Here is a 14,201-nt window from a genome sequence, read left to right as displayed (position 1 = left end):
GATACAGTTTCCTACCTTCATAAGCCTTGGAGCCTGGGTTGGGGATGGCAATACCAATACATATGTACAGACTTAAATACTGTAATACCATGATGTGCAAAGACCTGTGGAACAAAAGGCAGAATACAACTAAATCATGTGGGGGTGGGAGTGCGAGGGACAGTTTGAGAGATATGATGACATTTAAGCTTAGCCTTGGAATAGAATATGAGTCAGAGACAAGCAAGGTGGGCAAATGAGGAAGGCTGTGTGAGAACATAACGCCACGGGAATGCCATCAGGGTCAGAGAGCAGTCCATGGTGTGGTGTGACTGGAGTAGTGTGCAGAGAAGGATAAGGACCAGGAAAGAAAGCCTTCCATCTGTGCATGGGACCAGACTGGGAGGGCTCCTGAGTCTTCAATGCCGTGCTGAAGAATGTGGGCTTGATTCCGAAAAAAAGCTTAAACATGAGAGAGACACTATCAAAAAAAAAAAAAAAAAAAAAAAGGCAGATTGTTACAGAAAATCTACCAGTGGATGAGAGAACTACTTCAGGAATGCAGTTCTAGACTCCAGGAGTCTTTAGGATGGTAGACATTCCTGGGATCAGCTATTATTTTTATCCCACTTTAGAAGGAAGAATCCAGGGCACACTAGGTGGGTAAATTATTGGTTAGATTCACACACTATTAATGGAAGGAGGAGAATATAACATAGTTATGGGGATGAAGGGCATCAGCATTTCCTGAGCACCCACCATGGGCAGAAATCACTGGATACACGTGTCAAGGAAAGGAAAAAAAAAATAGAAAACTTAGCTCTTCTATTCAAAGAGCTAATAATTAAGACAGAAAAATGACAGAAGCATGCCAAAAGACAGTAAACTTATTAGGAATAATATAGATATTTATTTATTCACACAAGAGTTGATATCTTCCTGAAAAGCATATATCCCATTTTTATAAAATGAATAATTTAAAATGCATTTATATAAGGAAATTTATCAATTCATAGTATGGATAATTTATACACTTGATAATGACCCTCCAATCAGTTTTCTGATTTTTTGTAATTAAATTATTTTTCAAAAAGGACAAAGCTATAATGTAAAATGAGTTGCAAAAAAGCTACCCTCATTGAGTAATGCTGTTACTCAAATTAACATATGAACTTATCACAAACTATTGATTAATAAAAATATAAAATAATGTGGAACTCTGCTAACAAGATAGTCCTACTCACTGATCCTTCAAGTTCCCTGGGTTGTCCCCAAACAAGCTTTATCTTCTATGTGCCTTAACTAAACCAGTCACTGTGCCTGTTCAAGTGAATATAACCATTTTCATAGCAAGAGAAATCCTCTTAAGACAGGAGAAATATGAGTCTTATCCCTTCCTAATGAGTGTACCAAAGTTTTAATTGATAGAGCTTCTAAAAAGAGCATGGTCTTTGGTAAGCAAGATAGTCTGAGCAACAGGATGATGGAGGGATGTTTAACTCCAATCACCATGCATATTTTCCAGGGCTCTGTTTGGACTAAAAGAGAAAAAAAATGCTCTCTGGAGTCCAACTGCCTTCTTGTAGAGGATGAGTCTTGTTAGACTACAGAGTTTCTCAAATAAGCAGAAGATCCCTCTAACAGAATCAAATCATGACTATTAAAAGTACATATTCCTCAGCCAACCCCAAACCTGATAAACCAGCATCTGAAATTTTAACAAGATTTGCAGATGGTTCTCATGGACCCTAATGATAACCATGGGCTGAAAGGGAGCAGTCTCAGGTGGTCCTTTGGTTTACGAGGGGTACCTTGATTGGTGTCAGATGTGCAATGATAGGTCTGAAGAAGGGCTTGGGAGTAAGGCTGGAAAGAGCAGATATGCCCTATATGATGGAGGAAGAAGAAAATAAAATTCTGGAGACATTACGGTAAAAAGAAATTTGAAAGGAAAGATGGAAGAGAAGGAAAAAAGAGCCATTTTGATGGCCAGAGGTTGAATACTGGTAGAACATGCTTTAAGAAATCTTGAAGGGGAGGGTGGTTGAGACGGCTTTTCAAGAATAGGGCCCTCTGCTGTTAAATCAAAGTTGTTTGTGCTGAATGAATATCTACTTTTGGAATTGTTTTTGTCTCTCCAGACATCCAGTAGAATCCACTACACATACAGAGGCTTTTATGGTTGGGTTGAGTTTTTATTTGCAGAAATCAAGGCAAGAAGGTGAACTTCATTTCTGAACCCACACACAGTACAGAATAGAGACAATATCAGGGAAAAAAATCATCAACGACCAAAAAAGGAAAAACAAACAAACAAAACATTCACAGGAGCAGAAACTTAAGCACAAGAACCCATGTCCCTGAAAAGTTATAAAAATCTTTGGATTGAGCCTGAGACTACCCACAGGTATGGAATGGAAGCTTGACCAATCTACTTAAATTTTAAGAGCAAAGTGCTCCCAGATGACATTTGGGTTATATGAAGTCATATGATCTTTTCCTTCTACTACTCAACAAAACAAACAAAAAACAAACAAAATGACCTTCTACATATTCAAACTCTTGTGCTTAGAAGAAATTTGGCTTTGCATTTGTTTTTAAAATTTGCTTTATTAGAATCTTTTTTCCAAGGCAATGATTATTTCTAACATCTCTCTTTAGAGGTGTAGTACTTACAGTTAGACACCTTTTTAAGCTGAGGACCACATAAAATAATAGGGTGACATCTTTTTCAGGGACTAAATTGAGCCCTGACAACCTACAAAAGGGGACCCACTTCCCACAAACGAGTTAAGTATTTTACTCATGACAGATGCAGTCCCACAGCTGCTCCACATGCATATTTAGGCCAAGTCTACTGTTTCCATTCACTGCCCCTTTAATTAGAGGTTTCTTAACTGATTTTTAAATAAGAATTTGGTTATTATCTGTGTGGGAAAAATGATACACTTTATTGTTCAACTACTAAGATACATAGTAGTAATGCTGCTTTTGGTTACAATTTTTTTTTTAACATGAGAATGGAATAAACTTCAGAGACTATTTGGTAAAGGAGAACTTAAAGCTAAGAAGTTGCAATTTTTCACCCAGTTTCAAATTTGTTCTTAACTTTTAACAGATTGTTTTCCATATGCCTCAGTTTCCTCATTGTGAAATGGGAGTAGTAACAAATCTCAGTCTGTGAGGATGGTGACCATTTAGTAGACCCTTACCTTTCAAAAGGAATATATCCTGAGACATATTCCTCAAAAAGGAATGTTTAGGATCCTGGTTTTCTCCTGGATCACATCTCTGAGGAGAATAACATTTCCTGTGTGTTTCCTTCAGCTAAAGCTATAATAACTTGAACTAAAATCTCTTTTTCACTTAATGGCTATTTTCATCAAAGAAAGACTTTTTCTCTCTTAAGGACAGACTGCAAAATAAAACCAGTTGAGGTCTTGATGCTGTGCACTAGGCTAAGGCTCACCTGTGAGTAAGTGTCTCACCAAGTCTGACTGACACGTACTTTTTAATACTTCCAATCTCTACACACCAGCCCTGCCCACCGGTATCTGGTGCACAGCAGAGGGCATGTGGGTATTTAATAAACACAGGTTGATACATGGATTGCTGGCCTCTGGACCCACAGGAAGGTGTGGGTATCATTTTCTTCTCACTTTTCATGCATACAAAAATGACCCAGAGGTTCTTAAACTAGGTTTCTGTGATGATCTCATGAAGGATGATGCTATAGAACATTATGGGAATTGGAAGACCCTCCATGTCAACTGTCTTTGTAGGTCTACAGTTTTTCATCTGTAAAATGAGTGCACTGAATTTGATGTTCTCTATGATTTCTTTCAGATCCACAATTCATTGATTCTTTGATTCTCCACTGTGCTCACTGCCAAGTGAGTTATTTTCTTGTCTAAGTTCTTCAACAGCATAACCACCATGCACTTTTTGAAGCTTGATCTATAAACAAAAAATAGTAAATCCCCAAGAATCAAAGGCACATCTTATGTAAGATTAATAATTAGGAGGGAAAATAAGAAGGAAACTTTTGAGGAAATGCCATAAGCTTTCCAAGATGCCCTATCATTGATTAAAACAACAACGACAACAAACTGAAAGAGCTCATTGGTGTCCAGGCTTGGCAAGATCCAAGCTTGAAGAATCTATGTGACTTAAAAAAAAAATGTAATTCTATAACTCTGTCTGATAACTAAAATATTTTAAAAGTGGAGTATACATCTCATCTAATCATATTCCTTAAAAGCTGACTAGAGAAATGTTGCCACTGGGATGAAATTCATGGCATTTCAAATTTTATAACTTTTATATAAAGTCCTAAACTATACCATAGTTCTATTATGCAGCAATGTGGCACACTGAGATTAGAATTGTAGAGTACAAGAGATTAGGGGTTCATAAACATTTTGGTTCGGGGTTGGGGCAAAATTCTAGTCAGCTGGTTAATGTGCATTTTGTGTACAACTTTTATATATTTATCTATTTTATAGCATTTGTGAATCCCAAACTTCCACATTTAAAAGAAACAAAATCATAAATTGCTGCTCTGCTGTAGCTCCTGAAAGAATGTAGTGAATTTTTGCGCAAATTTTTATCTACTTCTACACACAGTATTTTCACACATAATGAAAGTAACTCACAATGCTGGACTTCTATCTGAAAATCAAAATGGCATATATTGGCATAATGTCTACCTCTGCTGCCCAACTACAACAGAGCTAGATCCTATCTTAACTTTAGAGCAATAAGAGGCAGATTGCCCTAGGGAGGCCTTTCAAGGAGAAGTGCAACAGAAGGAGTAGCCAGCAACTCTTAAAAGCCTCAGTCTCTCTCTCCCTGTCTCGTTCTCTACTTCTACCCCAGCCAACATTCCTATAAAATCTCCAAAGGCAGCAGATGGTTAGAGATAGAGTCTGTTGTTGTTTTGGGGGGAGAATGAAACAGAAACCTTTGATTCTTACTATCTCATTTCATTCAATCTTCTGTTAATTCATCATTATTTTCAATGTTTGGGAACTTTCAAAGAACCTTTTATTTTATTTTACTTTATTTATTTATTTATTTATTGAAATGAAGTTTTGCTCTGTCACCCAGGCTGGAGTGCAGTGGCACAGTCTCGGCTCACTGCAACCTCTGCCTCCTGGGTTCAAGCATTCTCCTGCCTCTGCCTCTCAAGTAGCTGGGGATTACAGGTGCCTGCCTCCACGCCCGGCTAATTTTTGTATTTTTAGTAGAGACAAGGTTTTGCCATGTTTGCCAGGCTGGTCTTGAACTCCTGACCTCAGGTGATCAGCCTACCTTGGCCTCCCAAAGTGCTGGGATTACATGTGTGAGCCACCGTGCCCATCCCAAAGAACCTTTTAAAGAAGGAACCCTTACTCATCAAATCAGCAGTGACTCACTCATACTTCCCTTCCTTTTAACCATCTAGGTGACATTTAAGGAACATCCTCATTTCCCACAGGCAAGCACCAAACCCAGTTTCTTATCTGCAGTTTATCAGTTATCTAGCCCTGTGTGTATCAATCAACTTTTCAAAATAAAAACTACTTCACACTTTACCTGCTGGAAGATATGTCTGTGGATATAGGTGCCACATTACTTTATTTCTGCTGTTTTTTTCTCCTCCTTCCTCTTCTTCCTCCTCTTCTTCCTTCCTTTTTTCTTTCTTTTTCTTTTTCTTTCTTTCTTTTTCTTTTTCTTTCTTTCTTTTCTTTCCTTCTCTCTTTCTTTTTCTTTCTCCTTCCTTCCTTCTCTCTCTCTCCCTTCCCCTTCCCCCTCCCCCTCCCCCTCCCCCTCCCCCACCTCCTCCTCCTCCTCCTTCTTCTTCTTCTCTCTCTCTCTCTCTCTCTGCTGAGCATGTTATTTCTGGCATGGAGTTTTCTTCCTCTCCTTCCACCACCCCTATTTGTGCAGATTTTGAGTTTTCATTCTCAGTAGCCTCTTGAAGGAAATCATTCTTGCCCATTTCCCTTCCTCCCACACACCTGTTTGTGCATGTGGGAATGCCTGGTGTGGAAATCAGGAAGTGATATATTGCCAATAAAATGGCTTCTATCATTACTATAAATATTAACTTAAGCATAGTTAAACATACAGTTTTCAGTCACCTACTTTTTGTTGAAGAACTGAACAGCTTGAGTATATTTGAAACAGCAAATTTCTTTCTAATTTAGCAGAAAATAAGAAAAAATACAAGGCCATAACTTTGCAATGTTTATAGTTTTCCAAAACTGCCTTGCCTTTTGTTTAAATAATTATGTAGTGATTCGTGGCATCCTTATTACAAATAATCACATTTCGAGAATATTTCTTTTGAGAAGTTTCCAGATTGCTATTTGTTTCGTATGGATGTGATTCAGTAACAAAAGAAAATATGTAGCTATAGTTTACCCTAATTCTGAGTAATGAAGTTTCTGTGCAGCACTCAGTATCACTGATGATATTCATTAACTCTTCTTCATTAAACATTTCTATATTTTATAATATCACTTGTATTGTTGAGAGCTTTTATTTTTAAAAACCTTAAAATGTTTCTCATTCATCCAACTTACTCTAATCAGCTGCCTCTAACAGGCACTGTTACCATTTTAAAAAATTCATTGTTGCATGTTCTCACTCACCTGTGGGAGCCCCCCCAGAATTTGAGCTAATGAAAGTAGAAAGTAGGATTGGGGGTATTAGAGGCTGGGAAGGGCAAGGGGGAGGGAAGGATGGGGACAGGTTGGTTAACAAATAGAAAATTACAGCTAGATAAGAGAAATGAGTTCTGGTGTTCTGTAGCACTGTAGGGTGAATGTGGTTAATTATAACTTATTGTATATTCTCATAAAGCCAAAGCCAGGTGCGGTGGCTCATGCCTGTAATCCCAGCACTTTGGGAGGCCGAGGCGGGTGGATCACCTGAGGTCAGGAGTTCGAGACCAGCCTGACCAACATGGTGAAACCCCGTCTCTACCAAAAATACAAAAATTACCTGGGTGTGGTGGCGCGCACCTGTAATCCCAGCTACTTGAGAGGCAGAGGCAGGAAAATTGCTTGAACCCAGGAGGTGGAGGTTGCAGTGAGCCAAGATCGCGTCATTGCACTCCAGCCTGAGTGACAAGAATGAAACTCCATCTCAAAAAAAAAAAAAAAAAAAAAGCTAGAAGAAATTCTAAATGTTTGCAACACAGAGAAATGATAAATGTTTGAGATGATGGATATGCTAATTACCCTGATTTGATCAGTACTCATTGTATATATGTATGGAAATATTACTCTGTATCCCATAAATATGTACAATTATTATATGTCAACTAAAAATAAAAGGAAAAAAAAGATGGTTAAGAGGCACAGAGCGAGTCCTAATGTTTTACCCTATGGTGTGAGCAGGATTTAGAACAAAGACCGTAATATGGGTGTGTTTGGACCTCTGCACTCTGCAGTTCTGGTTTTCACAGTTATGAGTGGGGACACGGAGGCACTTTGCATGTGATGAAACTCAAATTACAGGTTCCTCTTTTGCCAGAGAATACACTAAACTTTGAGGGTTGTAGTGGTTGGGTGGGTACATGGAAGGGGATTGGATTGCATGGGGCAGCAACAGAGGCCTGCCAGGCATAGCTGCCTCCTGCTTCTTACACGTGAAACTTAGAATAGTTTACAAATAACTTTGATCTTTGAAGATCTTTTCCACTTCCTTTAAGTCAGTAGTTCTTGACTAGGGGATGGGATAAACATCAGATGAACCTGGGAAAATGTTCACATTGCAGTTAGATGCCTGGCCCAGTGTAGACTTGGTAAATCACATCTCTTGGCCAGTGCCTGTGGATTTTGGAAAACCTCCTCCAGAAATTCAGATTTGCACAATCGTTTGAAAACAAAAGCCCTAAATTGGTAAGTCAATATTCCTTTTGTTATGCAGGGGCTCCAATATACTCTCAAAAAACCAGAAACTGTTCCTGAGTTGGGACTTGAGGAGGGATATTTGACTTATGATCCTTTCCCACTTAGCTGTTTTTTAGAGGGTGGAGAACAGACATAAATTACAAAAAGCATACAAACCCCCAACTAAGAAACCCTGATGTGGAGGACACCTAAGGCCCCTGGGACTTTCCTGGAGGAAAATACATCATTGCCAATTAGGGATTCTCTACCAGATGACGTAGTGTCAGTATTGCCATTAGCTGGTGCAACAGGGAAGCTTAAATACTGATGTCAATGAAGCAGGAAAATGCAAATTAAAGCATTCTGCTCTCCTAGTAAAAAATTAAATAGGAAAGCAGATTACTGTGTATCAGTGTTTTAACAATTGTTGAGTCCTTGTACCGTGTTTTGCACCCAATACATGTGTAACAACATAGTTTAGATTTTTGTTGAATAGATGTAGTCTTTCTTAGGTATACCTTTCATTTATCCTTTGGCATCTATTTTGATACTTAAAATCTAAAAAGAGTGTATCTTGAAATTGTATCTTTCTTGCTTACAAAAATCAGTTACTCTAAAACTTTATTCAGTATTAATTATTCATTAAGATAACTTTAGTCTGTCTTTAGTGTCAAGGTGGGAGAGAAGTTATTTTGACAGCTGAGAGAACATACCAATAAATCTAATCTAGTGACAAAAATACACATCTTCTTTGTTGTTCCTCCATCTATGTGCTTTGAACTCCCAGGATGTTCAAGGGTACATTGACAATCAGTTGTTTAACTCAAAACAATTAACACCACTTAGGATGGAAATTCTAAACATTAAAATAATGACTGAAAAATACTTTGACCATCTTTTTTTTGCTTTTTGTTTTTTTTTTTGAGATGGTGTCTTGCTCTATCACCCAGGCTGGAGTGCAGTGGGGCCATCTCAGCTCACTGAAACCTCCATCTCCTGAGTTCAAGCGATTCTCCTGCCTCAGCCTCCCAAGTAGCTGGGATTACAGGTCTGCATTACCATGCCCAGTTTGTTTTTGTTTTTGTTTTTTGAGACAGAGTTTCGCTCTTGTTGCCCAGGCTAGAGTGCAATGGCATGATCTCAGCCCACTGCAACCTCTGCCTCCTGGGTTCAAGGGATTCTCCTGCCTGTCTCCCGAGTAGCTAGGATTACAGGCATGTGCCACCGTGCATGGCTAATTTTGTATTTTTAGTAAAGATGGGGTTTCTTCATGTTGGTTAGGCTGGTCTCAAACTACCGACCTCAGGTGATCTGCCCTCCTCGGCCTCCCAGAGAGCTGGGATTACAGGCGTGAGCCACTGCGCCCAGCTCTGACCATCTTGTAATGAGAGTTTTTACGTTCATGTCACCAAAAACTATCCATTTCATCCCATTTTTAAACCTCTATTCCCAAATCCATATTCTTCCAGATTATTAAAAAAAGATGGAGGTATAACAATTAAATACTGAAGCAAAGATTCCTTAGGTAGCTACTTTCCCCAAAATTATTTGAAACAAAGAACGTTGGGTATGGCCATTTCTTTTGTAACTGAATACCTGGATGGCCATTATCCATTCAAACACTTTTTAAAAAGTATTACTTAGACAGACAACTACAAGTGCTTAAAAAGTATTACTGAAGTATATTGAGTAAATATTAAATTATACAGATATAAAAGTATTTTCATAGTCCAGATATGAATATATAATCAGAGCATTATTTAGGAATGTGAGAGAAAAGTATGTGGAAGCTCTCAAATCTGTAACTACACATTAGCTGTAGAGCAACAATTGAAAAGGAACTGCTTTTAGGCCACATCTCTTCAAGTCATTTCTCAATATACTTATAAGGCAAGTCTTGAATTCAGAACCCTGTTTTTTGATTTTTTTTTTCATGACAAGGAGAAAAACCTAAAGTTGAGCTATAAATCTAACATTTTCTGCTCATACTGGGCTCACTATCAGTCCCTACATAAAGGTAAAAACAGTTTCCCCTTGCTAATAAATCATGCACACAAATAATATAGTATTAGCATTTTAGTTTTCCTTAAAAGTAACCAGATTACCACTAATAGCTTCATTAAGTTTGTTTTCGTCCCTTTTTTTTTTTTTTTTGCCGGTCTCAGTTTTTAATTGTGGCAGGGCCTCACGCACGCGGGCACACACACACACTCAGGCCAGATCTTGTTGAAAGCTGCGATGTCGACACTCTGCACACGCTCTTCAAACTTGGTGATCTCCTCCTCCAGCAAGTCTGTCCCCACCTTGTCCTCCACCACACGCTGAATCTGCAGCTTCCAGATACCGTAGCCCACGGGCACCAGCTTGGAGGCCCCCCGCACCAGCCCGTCCAGCTGGATGAAGCGCACACAGGCCTCCAGGTGGGCCATGTCCGTCTCATCGTCCCAAGGCTTCAAGTCCAGCAGGATGGAGGACTTGGCCACCAGCGCGGGCTTCTTGGCCTTCTTCTCCGCGTACTGCCGCAGCCGCTCCTCATTGGTACTGCCGCAGCTGTGCTGCCTCATTGTCGCTGCCAAACAGGTCAATGTCATCGTCCTCGTCATCCTCTGCTGGTGTGGCTGGCTTCTTGGCCGGGGGCTCCACTTGGCGCATGGGAGACATGTGCTGGGTCTGAGGGGCTGTGGCCCGGTGGCCGGGCAAGCTCTTCCCCAGCACTTTCAGCCGGGTCTCTCTGGTTGTCCACTTCCAGACTGGCGATCCGGACGACGAGCTCGCTGTGGTCTCCGCTGGGGCCGCTAGACGCCCCTGGGCCTAAGCTTCCGGCCAGGGATTTCGGGATGTTCTCTCTGGCTCTGGCAGTATCATGGAGGATCATGCTGGCGCCGTTCTGCTGGAGGGAGGCGCCGGCCACAGGCCCGTTCATCTGTTCATAGAATCTCCTTTCTGCATCGCCATATTTGAACTTGTCGAACCAGATCTTCTCATGTACTAGAAAGTTTGTAGCCATTTTTCTGACGCCAGCCAAGGACGGGGCAACCAGGGAGGAGGAATCGGGGGACGCAGGACGCCTAAGGAAAGGGTGTGTTTTCGTCCTTTCTTAGAAAACGAAGCAAAACAAAACCAAAAACTCCATCTTCAATAAACTTGTCCAATAAATAAATAAATTTTATTTATTGTATTTATTTATTGTAAATAAATAAAAAGTAAACAGGCTATGTCAGTTTTTGTTAATCAGTATTTTTAAACAGGAAAGGCCATATATATATCAAATTTTAAATAAAAATGTGTTGACACTTAAAGATTTTAAAATTTAATCTCATTATTTAAGTAAATTACTTTCAAGTGGTGAGCTCATTTACAATATTATATATAAGCTTTTTTTGTTTGTTTTAAATCAGAAGTTCATTCCAAGATTTTGTTAAAGAAAAGTTGAAGGGCTAAATTTCCAAAAGCAAGGTTTTAAACAAACAAAATTAGGTAGAGACATTCAACACAGTAAAGCTACCAGTACGTTTATTAAACACAGACATTGATGTTTCTAATATTGTACAATTTTCAGAGGCCTCACATGACAAAGCCCTTAAGTTTAATGATTCACTTTGAGAAAATACATCTATATTGACTACAAAGAAGGGTTTCTATGTCATCCTTTTTAATGAGAAAGTTAAAATTAATGGGTGTTTAGCAGTGTCTCATTATATAGAATTTACATTAGCAGAGGGTCTGATTAGCAACTTTAGATAACTTTCCAACCAAGAAGAGTTGCAAAAGGGTTCCAATTGCATCTACCACCCACACATTCAAATAAAAAGTACTAATTATGAAAAACAAAACCTTTAATGCCACCAAGGAATAAGAATAGTACAGTCAACCTCATTTGTGTATCATTTTGTAGTTATGCATTATCTCATTTGGGTTTAAGACAGCTGGTGAAACCGGTGTTTGCATTCCCATTTCACAGATGAAGAAACAGGTTCTGAGAGAGCCAGTGGCTTGTCCCAGATTACATGTTTAGTAAGATGGGGGATCAGAACATGAAACCAATTGTGAAGCAGATACTGACTTTGTGAAATCCCTGGGCTGAAGTCTTCTCATGAGAGGAAGTGTTCAAACTCTTGTCTCTGAGGCTCCCTTGACTCTGGCCCTGAGCAAGGCCTGCCTGAGAAGCGGCTATTTAAGGAAGCTGCGTGACCAGACAGGCAGGGGTGTGGCCAGCTGAGTGGCTGTGACACACTTCTTGGACGTTGTCTGTCTTCCACCTTGCCTGATGACTTCACCAGCTCTTAAGCACCTAACCCTGTGGTAAGTGTTGTGGGGAATACCACGGTGTAAGGAAGACACGGTTCCTGTCCTCACAAACTGTAACCACTGAGCCCATGTGCAATGTAAGGCCACTGAATACAATCTCAGGAGGCACTCTCTTCATAGCACATGTTTATGGATGCCCTGACCATAAGTTCTGCATGTCTCCTGAAGGCCCCACTGAAACGTCATCAAACGCACCTGTCTGCAGGCTTCCAGAATGACAGAATTCTAACAGAGAACATAACACTTAAGGAGACACGCCTAATCACAGAGTGCCTTCACTGTGCTGTGATGAGGAGGCTCTGAGGAGGGAACCCAGACCTCCATCTCTGCAGCTCCTTGACAGAGGCTGTTCACCCGAAGGAAGGTCAGAAAGCATCTAGCCACCATTGTTCCTCTGACTACCTTGTGTTTCCAATAAAAACCTACATGCAGAAAGAAAACAAATATAGCAGTCTAACTTTAGAAATGCTCAAAATCCATTTAATTATAAAAATAAGATAATTTTAAGTACGTTTTTTAGATTGTGGATTTGAGAAAAAAAAAACAACTTGTGTTTGGAATAGAACTTTGACTTAAAAACGAGAAGCAACGTTAGCCTACATGCTGGTGTTCCTGCTATGTGAGTCCTGGCCAGGGCTCTCTTCTCCTCTTGGTCGTGAACAGTCCTCATCACACTTGTCCTCTGACTAAGCAACAAGGAAATACCTGGAGCCGCCTGTTTCCTCCAAGCAGATGGTTCCTTGCTTTTCACAACAGATAACTGTAAAATCAGCATGATATTATAAGAACTAGCTGATTAAACATCCCAACTTGTTGGTTTAAGAGTGCTGAATGAACAACCCATCACACCTGGTGCCTGAGCCCCCCTTTTCTCCAGGTGCAGGGTGAGATGCTCATTTTAATCTGACATGCCTGTGGGCATGATGTGTGTCAGGGCCACTTCTCTCTCTCCCTTTTGCTTCCTTAAACCATAGCTAGGCCCACTGCTATGAACTCAGCTGCTGGAGTTCTTTCAGAACGAATGAGAAAACAGGCTGCCTGTTTGCTACAGAGGCCTAGACCCTTAACGCCTGATCTCTTAAGACCCAAGACCATAGAACCTCAGCCAAATAACTCACACCAACATTCTATTGTTGAGGCTTTTTTAATGGAAAACAAAATGTTAGTTTAATGTTTTTATATAAATAGGACTTTAAAATATATTGGTTTCTTCTTTTTAAGATTCGTTGCTGTGACCATGAGGGTCATTCATTCCTTTACTCTGGAGATATTTATTGAGGTGTGCAATATGCAAGGTACTCTGCTAGGAAAATTCTTTCCCATCGGCCTAAACCAGAAACTGTCTGGTTTTCTGCTCTCTTTCCAAGGCCTAGAATGGTTCCCGGCATATAGTAGAATCCTAATAATGAATGAATGACACACTAAGATAAGCCATACCTGCATTTTCCCCCAACTAGGAGTTCAGATTATTATAAAAATCAGTATAAAGACCTTTCCGTTTGGCAATCTCTATCTACTAACTAATTCTTTCTTGGAGCCAGAATCAGACAGGCTCCACAGAGTTGACACAGCTTCATAGCAAATCAGTTAATTAACCACTAGATGTTGATAGGATACCTACTTTGTGCAATTTCCCCCCTCCTAAACAAATGAGCCACGCAAGGAAGCAACTGAGATAGTCTCTGTTTTTCAGAGAGTTTCCATACAAACATAAAGTTACTATAATGCATCCCTGAGGTCAAGGAGGTGGCATCAAGGAAAACTAAAGGAGGTCAGAGGAAGAAGATAGAAGCCTAGGATCTGGCCTTTAACCAGCGGAAGAATGGAAGAAAAGGCATAACAGAAATGCTGGGTGTGTGTGTGTAATGTGTGTCTATATGTTGGGTGGTGAGGGAGAATGCCACAGACAGAGTCTGTGAGAAGCCAGAGCACACAAGGTATACCAGGAGTTAATTCCACTCAGTGTGATTTGAGTCAATTGAATAAATATTTATTGAATGCACACTGTGTGCCTGGCATTGTGATAGGTGC

The 14,201-nt window shown here is 39.9% G+C and overlaps 1 protein-coding gene and 1 pseudogene across 1 annotated transcript in view; both read right to left on the bottom strand.

The window, feature by feature from the left end:
• Nucleotides 1-14,201, bottom strand: part of FRY (FRY microtubule binding protein) — a 448,789-nt gene that overhangs the window by 331,821 nt on the left and 102,767 nt on the right. The window lies entirely within an intron of this gene.
• Nucleotides 9,599-11,045, bottom strand: LOC100438054 (elongation factor 1-delta-like; annotated as a pseudogene).

The sequence above is a fragment of the Pongo abelii genome, chromosome 14 (genome assembly GCF_028885655.2).
Source record: "Pongo abelii isolate AG06213 chromosome 14, NHGRI_mPonAbe1-v2.0_pri, whole genome shotgun sequence".
Lineage (NCBI taxonomy): Eukaryota > Metazoa > Chordata > Mammalia > Primates > Hominidae > Pongo > Pongo abelii.
Note: the sequence above shows the minus strand (reverse complement) of the source record. Positions and strands in the feature narration are given on the sequence as shown.